This window comes from Protobothrops mucrosquamatus, unplaced genomic scaffold (genome assembly GCF_001527695.2).
Source record: "Protobothrops mucrosquamatus isolate PMUCROS unplaced genomic scaffold, P.Mucros_1.0 scaffold6, whole genome shotgun sequence".
NCBI lineage: Eukaryota > Metazoa > Chordata > Lepidosauria > Squamata > Viperidae > Protobothrops > Protobothrops mucrosquamatus.
In genome coordinates, this window is record NW_015386393.1 from 1,042,412 (window position 1) to 1,058,023 (window position 15,612).

A 15,612-nucleotide genomic window follows, 5' to 3' on the forward strand; every position below is an offset into this window, starting at 1 on the left:
TATTCTTTGGTCTTCTTGTTCTTCAGCTTCTTTTCTTTCATCTGTTCTAGCTTGCTTGCATGTGATCTTAAGTTGCTGATCTTATTTTCCAGTCTAACCTTCCATTTTTGTGGTGCACTGTTTATTTGCTTTTCTTCTTTGTTGATTTTGCATCCCAGGTATTCAGATATAACTGCAGCTGTGCTGTAGTTAGTTGGTTGCAGTGAATTGGTGCTTATACTTGATACTGCACTATTTGCATATTTTAATGCTTGTGCTAGCTGTTTCTTTGGAACAAGCTTCAATGCAGGAAGCCTTATTCTGTTGTTTTTGTGCTGTTATAGATGCTCAGTTATTCTTTGTTTCAATTCTTTTATTTCTTTAGTTAGAGGGTTTTGTTCTTCCTGAGGAAGAGGTGCCTGATTTCCAAATGAGAACAGTTGTATATCTCTGGATTCCTTCACTGCCAACTCCCCCTGGTTTGCCTCTGCATTCTGAGTTATTTCTGGCAAGGCTTTGATTTCTTTTCCCTGGGTAAACCTTTGCAGTTCATCCAATTCTGTTTCTGTAAATACTTTATTTCATATTATAAATCGGTGTTGATCTGCTAGTCTCTGTTCTGTTATTTCTGATTCTGGATTTGTTCTTTCCAAAACTGGTGCTTTCTTTTTAGATATCCTCTTCTTGTTGGATTTGATCTGTAATAACAGATCATTATTTCTTTGTTTTCAATCACTGTGTATTTGCGACAAGTAAAAACCTTTTCTTCTAGTAGTTCTGCAGCTGCTGGCCCTGGTTGCTCAGCCGACAGTCCTGAGTCCTGTAAACCAATTTTCACCAGATATCCAGGAACTCCAACATCTAGCGGAGACCTTGTTAACCCGGGCGACATCTGAGCCGGTATGGCTTTCTGAAATTTACGTCTCACCATATTTTTTATGGGAGAGACACTCTTTGTCTGACTCCTTTGATGAGACCTGTCCAGTATGGTTGAACCTCTGGCATAGCTCTCATCTTCCTCAGAGTACACAAGCCCCACAACCATGTCAAGGTAGTACCTCACTGGGGGATTTTATTATTTTATTTTATTTTATTATTTTATTTTATTATTTTATTTTATTTTATTTTATTTTATTTTATTTTATTTTATTATTTTATTTTATTTTATTTTATTTTATTTTATTTTATTTTATTTTATTTTATTTTATTTATTTTATTATTTTATTTTATTATTTTATTATTATTTTATTTTATTATTTATTTTATTTTATTTTATTTTATTTTATTTTATTTTATTATTTTATTTTATTTTATTTTATTTTATTTTATTTATTTTATTTTATTTTATTATTTTATTTTATTTTNTTTTATTTTATTTTATTTTATTTTATTTTATTTTATTTATTTTATTTTATTTATTTTATTTTATTATTTTATTTTATTATTTTATTTTATTATTTTAATTTAATTTAATTTAATTTTATTTTATTTTATTTTATTTTATTTAATTTTATTTATCCCAATCTACTTACAGCCAAGGAAGCTGTCTCAGTGACTTGGGCCAGGTGAACCTTTGCAACTAGGTGCTTGCTGTGAAGGAGAAAGTCTTGCTTTTTTAAACTCTGAGAATATTGGTTGAAGAAAGCTTAAGAAATATGCTAAATAACTAAATTGTGCAAAGAAAATATATGGAGGATGAATACAAATAATATGCTAACCAGTAATTTGACTTAATTATCAATAATGTGTCAATTATCAATCATGCAGAGCACTGTGCCAAGATGGCACCATGGAAATTCAATTCAAATCAAATCAATGTCAAGCAAAGATAAACTCTTGAGAAATGCACTAAAAAAAACCTACAGTTTTTTAGTTGGTTGTTTTGTATCCTTGGGGTTGTCTTGTGTTGTGGAATCAGATCAGGGTCCAAATTGCATTACTATACCAGGTGTTATATGATCACCCTCTAGAAAGTGATTTATTTATCAAATTTATATCTGCTTTAATCACCAGGTGTCACCCAATTTCCAGCAATTAATGAAATTACTTCATCTATGGTAACATTAAGCAGGCATACCGAACTTAAATCATAACTCAATCTGGGTCAGCCTATTATTCACCATAAGCCCCCAGGAACAACTCAATTTTCAATATATTCTAGAAAGCTAAAATAATTTGTTCTATCTCTCCTTGCCAGAGACGCTTATTACTATAAATCCAGGTGTCCAATGTATTTTTCCCTGCCATTATTCTTGGATCGCTGAAATCCATGAATTGGTAAGTGGAAATGAATCAGGAAATCCAAAATACTGAGCTGCTGGGAGGAAACCTCCCATTCCATTTTAATTCATGTTTTCCTGCTAGCTATTTTGCTGCTACATTTCAAAGTATCTGGATTACATTTGCAATCCAAACCGTGGGAGTTTCGTATTCACTTAGGGCCACATGCTCACCACCCACTCTGTTTCTCAGTCACCTGCTCTGTAAAACAGTCTTTTTTAGAAAGGTGTTGGTGCTGGAACTAAAAGCTGAGCCCCATCGCTCTGCAATTAACAATCCATTCTCTTACAGTCTTACTACTTGAAAACAAGTTAATTTAGCCTGCAATTCACAGGAGCCTTGGAACTTAATTATGGCTCTAATATACTCACTAATGAACGGGAGTGTAATTATGTCATGGAGTGATTTCAGGGGTATTGCATGCTAATGTTAATCACTTCCATTTAATGTGTACACTGGTTAATGAAAATGCTATTGACTCCAGGTGGATGGCTTGGACATCAAGAAGCATCAGCAAATGATTGTGAATCTATTTTTGGAGGCAGTTGCAAACACACTGGCAGTAGTGAGCTTGTTGCCTAGTAAATGTACAAGGTGAGGGAGAATGGACACCTTGCAAGTAATTCGTATAGCTGCCTGACAATCTTGATCTTGGGAGATGTGCCAAATAGCATGTCTGAAAGCGAACCTACAGTAAGGAAGATCTTGCCATTTGTTGAGTCAACATTTTAAAGATAGAAGCTTCTCCATAGATAGGTTCTACTATTCAGGCCAGGAGGCAGTAGAAAAGTATGCTGGGCTTAAAGAAATGCCAACATCCATTCTTGCCTCTGGGATGAAATAGGCTGTGGCTTCTGTCTAGCTAATATGAGATGCAAAGAAGAGAGATGAGTGAGGAGCATATAATGGAGTACAGAGATGACCTTGGAGAAAATATGTGGTGACCAGTAGTGGAATTCAAATAACTGAACAACCAGTTCTCTTATTCGATGCAGGCCTGGGTCTCCGAGGCCTAGAACAGACTTCTGGAAGTGGTATCCATGCATTTCCTGTCGGCCATTCTAGGCCTGGGAAGTCTCTTCCAGGCCTCCAAGGCCTAGACTGGACTTCTGGAAGCCAGCCAGTTCACCGAATGCAGCAAAATTTAGCTACCGGTTCTACTAAACTGGTGCGAACTGCCTCAATCCCACCACTGGTGGTGACCATTAGTAAAACATGAGTTAATCCTGGAAAAATAGGAAAGTGTGGGAAAGAAAGATACTATGAAGAGGGAAATAAGGGGAAACATTGTCTGGCTTTTAAGATTCTGCTTATAGAGTTCTAGGATGTCTTGCTTGTTTCCTGACCTGGCCTATCTCAAAGGAATAACAATAACAACAACAACAACAACAACAACAACAACAACAACAACAACAACAACAACAATAATAATAATAATAATAATAATAATAATAATAATAATAATAATAATAATAATAATAATAAAAGTTGGAAGGGACCTTGGAGATCATCCAACCCCCTGCTCAGACAGGAAACCCTTTACCATTTCAGACAAATGGCTGTCCAGTCTTCAAAGACTTCCAGAGTTGGAGCATTCACATCTTCTGGAGGCAGGTTGTTCCACTGGTTAATTGTTCTAACTGTCAGGAAGTTTCTCCTTAGTTCTAGGTTGCTTCTCTCCTTGATTAGTTTCCATCCGTTGGAATTCATATTGCAAACATAACAACAGATGCAATACATTCTCCTGCCCCCCCCCCCATTTATAAAACAGACTGCTGACCGTTTGGCAAGCTGAGCAAAAGCAAAGATTTTTATCTGATTTTCAGAAGAAAACTGAACCATCGCCAGGTGAAGAAGCCCCTTTGGGTGGCGCTTCCCAAAGCCTCACTGGAGTGGCAGTGTGCAGAGTGCAATTGCAGGTGCAGGTGCAGAGGCTAGATCATGACTAAAGAGACTGATTTTCAGCCAACTTTGAGTTAGAGAAGGATTTCCTTGGAGTATTATGGAAAATCCACCTAATGGAAAACCTAATTTTTCTTGCGCACATAGGAGAAACAACAATGTATTCCACCAGGTCTATTTTGTGATATACAATGCAGATGTTTTTGGTTTTTTTAAAGTATTAACTAGGAAACTTCTGAATTGTCAACAGAATTCAAAAGTTCCATCTTAATCTTAATTCTTCTTTCCACCCTATTCATCTCCCTAGAAGCATTTAAATATCAGTGAGAAAGAATTGTCAGCTAAAATCAAGAGAGCCCAGTCAGAGACCAACCATTGTCTAGCAGCAGTTGCCATGGAGATGAGAACCATAAGAACACAGCAGTGCCACCAGAAGAACAGGTACATGGCAATAACAGGTAACAGACAAGTATCAAACAGGCATCTCTCTGTTAAAACATCAATTGTCTTTTGTGAAAGAGATAAGGACTCTAATAATTCCATGTTTTCGAGAAAATGTAGTTTCCAGAGGTTCAACAGTAATGTCTGGCAAAAGAGACAAATTTCCATGTTCCGTATTCACCTCCAATTCCCTAAGCCAGTGTTTCTCAACCTTGGCAACTTTAAGATACGTAAACTTCAATTCCATTGCTGGCTAGAAAATTCAGGGAATTGAAATCCACATATCTTAAAGTTGCCAAGGTTGAGAAGTACTGTACTACTCTGTGTTATTATACCTGGGCTGCAAAGCTCCAAGTGTCCACAAAGAGATCATGTTCTCTCTCTGAATCTGTTTGGATTTGTTGACATACAAATCAAATAAAGGAAGGAATCCCTACAGTTTTTTGCAGTCCAGATTTGGTAGCTGTACATTCACAAAAGCGTAGGAATTTGTTTTAGATGGAGTCAAATCTCGGATCCTTCCAACTTTGTTTGTTTATTAAATTTACAAACATCCTGTCTCTCAGTTCGAGGCAACTTTGGGTAGCTACTAATCCTTCCAACCCAAGGCTATCAATATTGATTCACAGAGTTCTCCAGTATGTGATTTTTGCGATAACCCTGGGAATCCAAAGTGCATGAAAATGCTAAATGCTTCTCGGTTTTCACACAACACTGATAATAGGGTTATGGTCTAAAACATAATATTTGGAATGGACTTTCCTGAAATGCATGGAAACAGCTTCTAAATTTTAGTCAGACTTCCATATTCATTGAACATATAGGCCAGGTTTGTTTGGTTTTTTTTTTTAAAAAAAAGACCCTGTTGGTTAGTCATATCTCTACCACTGGAGAGATTTTAAGTCCAGTTTTCCTATGTGCTCCATAGGTAAAAATTTCAATTTGGACTTAGTGTATGGACCTAACACTGAATATATAAGTTGGATTTCATGAATCCAACCGATAGATGGCCAGGGCAGTTCTTAAAATTGCAGTTCTTAAAATTGCTGACATGGAGAAACACTGTTCTAAACTATCAATACAGGTATGCTCGGCTTACAACAGTTCATTAAGTGACTGTTCAAAGTTACAATGGCATTGAAAAAAGTAAATTATGACCATTTTTCACACTTGCAACCATTGCAGCATCCCTATGGTCACATGATCAAAATTCAGATGCTTGGCAACTGGTTCATATTTATGACGGTTGCTGTGTCCTGGAGGGTCACATGTTCAGCTTTTGCAACCTTCTGACAAGCAAAGTCAATGAGAAAGCCTGATTCACTTAACCATATCATTAACTTAACAATTGCAGTGATTCACCTAACAACTGTGGCAAGAAAGGTTGTAAATTGGGGCAAATCCACATAGAATAGAATAGAATAGAATAGAATAGAATAGAATAGAATAGAATAGAATAGAATAGAACTGGAAGGGACCTTGGAGGTCTTAACAAATGTTTCACTTGGCAACATAAATTTTGGGCTCAATGTAGTCATAAGTTGAGGATTACCTGTAACCTCAGGCAAGTCTAAATAGTGGCCTAATCAAGTTCAGTTGCAAATGTTGCTGACCCCTACCAAGTCTTACACTGATATCTCCCTTGATCTCTAGTGTAAGAAATAGCTGTTCTTTATTCATGTACAGCTAGTTCATGACAACAATTGGGACCAAAATTATCGTTGCTAAGCAAGGCGGCTGCTGTTGTACCTGATTTTTATTATCGTTTTTGCCATGTGTGTTTAAAAAAACCACTGCAGCTGTTAAGTGAATCATGCTGTCATTAAGCAAATCTAGCTTCCCCCATTGACTTTGCTTTTTGAAATACATCTGGGAAGGCCATAAATGGTGATCACATGACCCCAGGATACTGCAACTGTTGTAAAAACACACTAGTCACCAAGTGCTCGAATTTTGATCACGTGATCATGGGGATGCTGTAATGGTTGCGAGTGTGAAGACTGGCTGTAAGTTACTTTTTTCACAGCTGTTGTAACTTTGTAAACAAAGGCTGTAAGTCAAGGACTACCTGTATTGCAGAATTTTAGGCTGCTTCTCTAAATGTACGAAATTATTTGCATAAAAATAAAAATCCTTGCTATGAAAAAACTGAATACATATCTGAATAGCCTGTCAAGGGAAAGGTTGCAAAAACATAACACAATCATCCCTATTTTCTTTCCAGAGTGGCAGAACATTAACAGAATGGCAGAACATTTATTCAGCATTCCAGATGCAGCAGCCTTACTGGCACTTTCAGAATACAAGATTTCCTATCAATTCAAACTTCTAATTTCATATCAGAAAGGGAGAACGTAAGAGAGTTGGTCTGACAAAGAAAGTTAACAGGTGCTATAGGCACCTTGGGCATCCAGGGCTTTTAATCATATACAGGTAGTCCTTGACTTACAACAGTTCATTTAGTGACTGTTCAAAGTTACAACAGCACTGAAAAAAGTGACTTAGGACCGTTTTTCACTCTTAGGACCATTGCAGCATCACCATTGTCAAGTGATCAAAATTCAGACCCTTGGCAACTGGCACATACTTATGACAGTTGCAGTGTCCCGGGATCATGTGATCCCCTTTTTCAACCTTCTGACAAGCAAAGTCAATGGGGAAGCCAGATTCACTTAACAACCGTGTTATTAACTTGACAACTGCAATGATTCACTTAACAACAGTGGCAAGAAAAGACGTAAAATGGGGCAAAACTCACTTAACAAATGTTTCACTTAGCAACCCAAATTTTGGGCTCAGTTGTGATCGTAAGTTGAGGACTACCTGTATTATTTTCACCCATGCTTTCCAAATCAACTAGTAATTTATTTAAACCCACTCTGTTGTTTGTTTGTTTTATACTCATTTTGTGCGCATTTTGAAATACTGTATGACATTAGGATGTGTATTTATCTCTTCAATTTGTATGCTTCCTGATTCCCAGTGACTCTGGGCAATTCACCACGACACATCCTTGACTTCAGTCATGAGATTTAGAGAAAACCAAAGGACAGCAGTGTTCTGATCCACGTATTAGCCCAAAGGGATATCAAGCAAGTCAGTTTGTCAAAAAACGCAGACTGAATGAAATCCTCTACAAATGAGTAGGTCATCCAAGAAGATTTTCAGTCAGTCTTCATTTTGTGTGCGTCTCATCTGGAAACACTGAACCTGGTATATTAAACTTTCAAGGGAAAGAGAAAGCAACTTCCCAAGAAGATATCCAAGGACAACTAGAAGTTAATTGCCTTCTGCTCTACTCTACAAATAGAATGGAAAACGACATTTATACACTCTCTGAGGGAAAAGGGTTCTTATTACAGATCACACCCTATCATTTTCCTGGAGAAAAATTCAGAAATAGTTCATTTTGTTTTATTCTCATTACCATGTGAGGAGTAATCTGGTTGCCGGCTTTGTGGCTGTGATACATCCACTTATAATAAATCTCAGCATAAAAACAGGGTCTAGGAAAGCGCAGTGCATTAGGCGCCAAATTGCAGGCCTCTCGCACACTGCGATAACCCACTATCACAGCTTTTTGTAATAACCAAACAGAGAGAAAGAAATTGTCATCAATTTTCAAGGCACTACGATCTAAACATTTCCAGGAGCAATTGGGAAAAGTTTTTATCAATAGCAGGAGGGAACTTAAGAAGGATAAGAGCAAGACAGAGCAGGTCCTGTTTGGCAATGCTAAACTCCTCTGCCTGGCAAATGGCTCAAACTGCAGATGTAGCCCCAAGAACGTGCCTTGAGCAGTAAACAACAGGTGGTCCTCACAGGTGTTGCTGAGTTGCTTAGCATCAGAGGCTGATTGATAACTAAAGCAGAGGTGAACTGCATCTCCCCACACATACACACACCCAACAATAAGTGCAAAGAAGACTGAATCATAAAGCCATAGAATTGTGGAGCTGTAATGGACCACAAATATCATCTAGTCCAGGGGTGTCAAACTGCTGGCCTGCGGGCCGGACGCATCTCCAGGAAACCACGCTGACCCCATTGCTGGTAATGGGAAAAAAGCTCCAATACATTGCATGACGTCACATGATGTCACGAGTTTGACACGTCTGATCTAGTCCAAGCTCTCTGTAATGTGCAAAAAAACAAAAAAAATCATCCATGAGAAATGGCTAAATCTGGATAAATTAATTGATAGGAATCATTTGTACCAATTCATGATTTTACTTAAAAGACACTAGAGAAGCAAGAAAGAGTTGTAAGATGTTAAGAGTCACCTTCCTGTAAGATGGGCAACTCTATAAATAAGATCATAGGTAGGCAGGCAGGCAGGCAGGCAGGCAGGCAGGCAGGCAGACAGACAGACAGACAGACAGACAGACAGACAGACAGACAGACAGACAGATAGATAGATAGATAGATAGATAGATAGATAGATAGATAGATAGATAGATAGATAGATAAGAGAGAGAGAGAGATCCAAACCCTTTTTTTTCTGTGTACGGCCTTCCTTGCTTTCTCATATAATTAACAATACTAATGGACAAGTCTTGTTATTTTGTCCTCTACAGAGCAAGACTGTAATGAGACAGCATATGGTGCTCATTAGGAGCATCACTCTCCTGTTCTCTTGGAAATCTTAGGCAATGGAGCAGAGCTGCCCACCCAGAAAAGAGCAACATTTTTCTGGTGGCTTTGACAAGAACATCTTAAAAGGGAAGCTTGAGGATAGTTTTTGCAAGGTCACTGCCTCAGAGTCATAGCTGAGCAATTCAAGAATTCAACTAAAACTGCTTTTCTGCCAGCAGCAGACATAGGGAACACTTTGGAAGAAAATCACTGAGAAAAGGAAAAGAAAAAAGGTGAGAGGGGCCAACAAACTTTTTACTGCCTTCCAAGAGAGAGATGGTGTTGAGAACCCATATGGTGTGCCTAATGGTTGAAGGAAACCATGGAGCCCAACTAAGGCAGGGGAACTCACTTTGGGATGAGATAACATTGCCTTTATAAAAAGCAAAAACTATTTGAACTGGGATGTGAATTATTAGTTGTGCTCATGTTTGTCACTTTTCATTTTTGTTTCCCAGTCTTCTTAGAAAAACCATTCCAGGAATTCAACTGAAAGGGAAATTTTTGGAGGAGGAGGAGGAGGATTTGCATTTATTTTCATAGTATTTTTAAGTCTTTTGAGGACTTAAATGCTGAGATCATTTGGGGGAAACCATCCTCAACACCTTTTCCAAAAAACACAAATTAATTATGGTAACAAAGATGTGCTGGATATGCATTAGAGCTAAAATGTACTGAAAAATTGTCATCTACATAGTTAATGAGCTGTTGTTCGTGCAATTATTTTCAGACACTCTGATTTGCCCCTTTAATTGTGTGAAAACAAGAGTGCCATTTTGCCTGAAAGAATAAGACATATAAGAGTAGTGCCTGGAGAGGAAGAAGAAAATAAACAACAGAATGGCTTTGAAAAGGGTAAGAAATGATAAACTAATCAAAGGCTGCCAACAAAAACCAAATAGGGAGAATGGAGGAAGACTGATTTATTGTTGTTGTTGTTGTTGTTGTTGTTCTTAAAAATTGATTGCTTTAGTAATGTTTGAGTCTTGCAAATTCCTTTGATATTTTTTTTCTGTACATATAAGTGGTACATGCATTTAGGAAATGTAACCATCCTTCTTTTATTTTCCCTGGCTTTTTCTGTGCAGTATTGGCCATTTCCTTAATTGGTTGTCTCTTCTGCAAATTAGATATCTGTTGCTTTATATCACTCATCCCTTATTCCATTCAAAGAATTCCATTCAGATTAAAATGGGAGTGTGTGTCACTTTCTCTTGACTGTTTAGCAGTCCCCTGAGTGCTGAACAGGGATTCAGTCAACAAGTGCTACACATCCAAAGCCAGGAATTCAAACCTGGATCTTTCACAGCCAAATCCATCAATAGCTAGGCCTATCTAAAAGCTCTGAGATTATTTCCCTGAAAAACCAAAAAGAATTCATTGGGTCTGCCTGCAACTCTAAGAAGCAAAGAATAACATTCTAATTACTCTTTTTTCCAATAATTTTACTGAGATTTATATTAAACAGATAAACAGAAAACCCCAAACCTAATAAAAAAACATTTGAAATATATAGAAGGTGCAGATCTCTCCCAACTCCACCCCACCCCAACCACCCCCACAAAGAAAGACAAAAAAGCAAGAAATTGCTCTATTTCAATAACATACATAAAAGCCAATATACTTTTTCAAAAGAAAGCAGGAATTCCCTGTAGATCAAGTGAAACTAAATTTCTCTCTGCATATATTTATTCTTCCCATCTTTAAGCTCATATATTTGGGAGACAGATGCCTGAGACAAGGAAATATTGTTTTCCAAGGCTACAGACTAAGTCCTTATTTTATTTTACTTTTTTATTTATGTACTAGCTGTACCCGGCCACGCGTTGCTGTGGCTCAGTCTGGTAAAAGCGTGTGTTGCTTTTACAACAGATGGTGCTGTTTTTCAAAAAAAGCATATTTTACCTGTCACAGGTGTGACATCTATATACTATAGGTATATAAAAACATGTGCGTATTCAAATGCAACGTTGTGTCAAAATTTCAAAGCAATCGGTAAAGAACTTTTGGAGATTTAAGATTTTGAACATACGAACATTTACATTTTTATTCATATAGAAGATTTATATCCCACCCTTACAAATAAAGCATAACTCCACGCAGTAAATATATTCAACAAATGTCCTATTTTCCTCACAACAACAATCCTGTGAGGTGACTTGGGCTGAAAGAGAGTGACTGGCCCATGCTCATCCAGCTGGCTTTCATGACTAAGACAGGATTGGAACTCATGGTCTCCAGCTTTCTAGCCTGGTGCTTTAACCACTAGTCCAAACTGGCTCTCTTGTGGGACAAGAAAAACAGACCCTCCTAAATGATTTGGACAGAGCAGCAGAGAAGACCAGGAGATTCTCTGCTGAGCATAGTCCTCCTTTCAATCCTGACTGATTAATGATGGTGGTAGAGAATTATTGCTGGGAAAACATTAGAGCAGAGGTAAAGAATCTGTTTCTCTTCTAGAGCAAGGCTTTTCAACCAGTGGTACGGGTACCACCTGTGGTACATTGGCACCTGGCAGGTGGTACGCGACCATCCTAGAAAAGTGGTAGTGGGGGAGGGGAATGAGCTGAACCGGTGGCAGCACCACACAAGCCTGAGTGAGAGACGGCTGGAGCTGCAGGGCTGTCAGGACTCAGCGGAAGCGTCAGGATCAACGCTTCTTCAGGACTGTCAGGGCTCAGTGGAAGCGCCAGGATCCAGCTGGAGCTCGGCGCTGATCCTGGCGCTTCTGCTGAGCCCAGAAGAAGCGCCGATCAGCTGGAATGTTGCAGCATCTCCTAGGTCTTGTGATTTACATTCAGATGCTTGGCAACTGATTCATATTTATGACGGTCACAGTGTCCCAGGGTCATGTGAAGTGACCAAAACCTGCTGCAACCACCCAGCAGACGGGGGGAATAAAAACCAAACACCCCCCACCCCACCCCCACTGTCAATCCTCAACAGAAATGCTCACAACAATGAACACCTCGGACAGGAAGAGCACCGCTGGTTGGGCAGGCAGGTGTCTTGCTCGGCCTTGGCTTGGGGGGCACTTTTTTCAGTGCCATTGTAACTTCAAACAGTCACTAAGCGAACTGTTGTAAGTTGAGGACTACCTGTACTTCATCACCTTTTTTCCTTTTTGGGGGGGGGATCATCAAGTTTTTGACACCTTGCTAGGCCACTGGTGGTAATCGGATATTGCCATATCCTGAAAGTGGTACAATGGGTGAAAAGGTTGAAAAGCCCTGTTCTAGAGGCTGCTAAATTTCAGCTTCTAGGAGCCTGGCCAACAGGACAATGATGAAGTGATCTAAGAACTATAGTTCAGCAATATCTAGAAGATCTGACTCGGATCTCATCTCTGAATCAGAAAAATCCCCAAACAGTTAATGGTGCATCTCCTGGATTTTTTGTGATCAGGATTAGCAAGGTTTCTGTTGACTCAGCAATCATTTACTGAATATATTCTGGAAAAATTCCACTTTGGCCATGGATTTACTGGGTGGCCTTTAACAAGACACCTTCAGGCTTAATTTTTCCATCATTAAAATGTGTGGTCCACTATCTGCTTTTTAGTGTTGTTTCAAAGACATCTTGGGAATTGGCAAGTGGATATATTTTCCAGTAGGAGTGGTCTAGGAAAAAGGTAAATTTATTCGAAGCAACCAGCAAAAGACTTGATCCACAATTTCAAATTAGCAAAACCCAGCCTTGGAAACACCTTCTTTCCCACAGTATTATAAGATACCCTGTTTTCCCGAAAATAACACCTAACCGGAAAATAAGCCTTAGCATGAATTTTCAGAATGCTCGAAAATATAAGCCCTACCCCAAAAATAAGCCCCAGTTAAGATTGTCAGCAAGACGGATGCATTTAGTACCATATTTCCCCCAAAATATGACCTAACAGGAAAATAAGCCCTGATGTGTCTTTTGGAGCAAAAATTAATATAAGACCCAGTCTTATTTTGGGGAAAATACAGGTAGCTCTCTGCAATGTTCTGTCAGCTACCTGGAATCTATTTGGCATGTCAGCATGGCAACTGTGTGAGATTTTTTTTCTCCATAAGAGATATTCAATATAACATTTTCTACAAAAGTAAGATAAAGACTCACGGAAGACGAGTTTGGCAGGAGAATGTATAGAGAGATTCCTACCAATTGCATGGAAGATAGATGGCAATGGAAGCTTTTGATTATCTGTAATGGTCAAGTTTCCCTCTAACAGGCCATACTAGAACCAATTAAAAAGAAACACAATTATCCAGGAACTCCTATTAAGGCAGTTGCGTTACAGAAAAGCAAAAAGCCAGTTCTAGTGACTGCTATGTATCAAATGCAAGCCCTATTCATAGCAATCAATATTCAAATTCATTTTGTGTCTTTCTCCCTCTGACTCTACGTAAAGTGCTAGATGTAATTCTCTTTGGGGCAGGAAATACAGTTTCCATTTATTCCTTGTTTTGCTAATGACCGGATTTAGTATTGTGTTTTTATTTTCAACTATAAAGGTAATCCTCAAGTTATGACCATAACCGAGTCCAAAATTTCTGTTGCTAAACCAGACAGTTGTTAAGTGAGTTTTGCCCCATTTTACAATCTTTCCTTCAACAGTTGTTAAATGAAATGCTGCAGTTGTTAAATTAGTAACATGGTTGTTAGGTGAATCTGGCTTCCCCATTGACTTTGCTTGTCAGAAAGTCACAAAAGGTGATCACATGACCCAGCAACCATCATAAATATGAACCAGTTGCCAAGCAAACTTTGATCACATGACCATGGCAAGTCTGCAACTGTCATAGGTGTGAAAAATGGTCATAAATCACTTTTTCCAGTGCTTTTGTAACTTCAAACAGTCATTAAAGAAATGGTTGTTAAGTTGAGGACTACCTATATGAGAACTGTATGCAAACTATATGATTTTCCCTATAACCTCCCCCTTCAATACTTCTCCTTCCCTTTCCCTCACACCTAGAGTAGCCTGATGCTTCTTTGCCTGCTCCCTCCTATTTCTTCATAGGTTTCCTAGAGCTGTTCTTCTCTTCCTTCTTTCTCCAGGAGAATCTCTAAAAACAACAATCACTTCTCTCTTAGGAGAAGAAATCTCTATCTCCTCCAGAACAGTAATTGCAAGACAGCAGGTTCTGATATCATAATCTTCTAATTGCACAAGCTGTCCAGATCAGAATTCACTCTTTTTACAACTCATATTCCCTTAATTTGGGGTAGAGTCAGGATGACTGAATGGAGCTGAGTGTTTACTGGCTGGATGCCCTACTTCAGACATGTCAAACTCGCAACGTCACGTAACGTCACACAACATATCGGGACGGTTTTGTCATTGCCGGCAATGGGGTGGCCGTGGCTTCCGCATGACGCATCCAGCCCATGGGCCGGCAGTTTGACACCCCTGCCCTACTTGACTGCTACATGGAGTTCGAAGCAGATATCTTTTCTTTGTGCCCTAAGAGAGAAACATCTGCCGCTACCTGGGATTGAACTCTCAACCTTCGGAGCAGAAGACAAATGTCTTCACCAATAGGCCATCACATTGTTCTAATCTAGTAAAAGCTATAACATTGCAAAATCAAGGCACAGTTTAATCAGTAGAAAGCATAAACTGCAGTTGCCCTGAAGATTCATAATAAAAGCAATCTGAGGTTCATTTGTTGTTTTAAGCCAGAATACTGGGAGAAAATGACATCAGGAGGATGGATTGGGAAGTGTGTTTTGTACTTCATAAGTGAGTCAGAAATCACCGTGATAGAATAAAATCTTGTATAAATTGCCCACTGATGTAATATAAAGCTAACTTCAGCCAACTCAGCTATTCAGCTGGTGTGTGTGTATGTGTGTGTGTGTTATTTTGGAAACTATTCCATATGGCTTTATATAAACATTATTTGTGTTATTATAAAACCTGCAAACTACAAGAAATTGAAAACGCGAAGTATTTTTAACTTCATTTTCTACTATGTCCTATTCAATATTAGATGCTGATAATATTTTTAAAAATGCTTTTCCCTTCTTTCTCTCTCCCTCCCTCTCTGTCCACAAAGATTTCAGTAAAAACAAAATGCTAATCCTTAATTGAAATCACATATCGTTTGAAGGCTTTTCTTTTATATCAATAATTGGTTGCGATCTGAATGAAAATTGAATATTTTCATTTTCTTTCCTCCTTTTTTTAATATTATTATTATTATTATTATTTATTAAATTTATATACCGCCCTATCTCCCTTGCGGGACTCAGGGCGGTGAACAGGCAATACTAAAAACCACGAATAAATAAATAGTTTCTGTTTTAAAATCGAATTGAATAATAGGCCTGTTCTAAAAACACACCCATACAAAACCCCCCACTGAAACACAATCCAAACTACGCCAG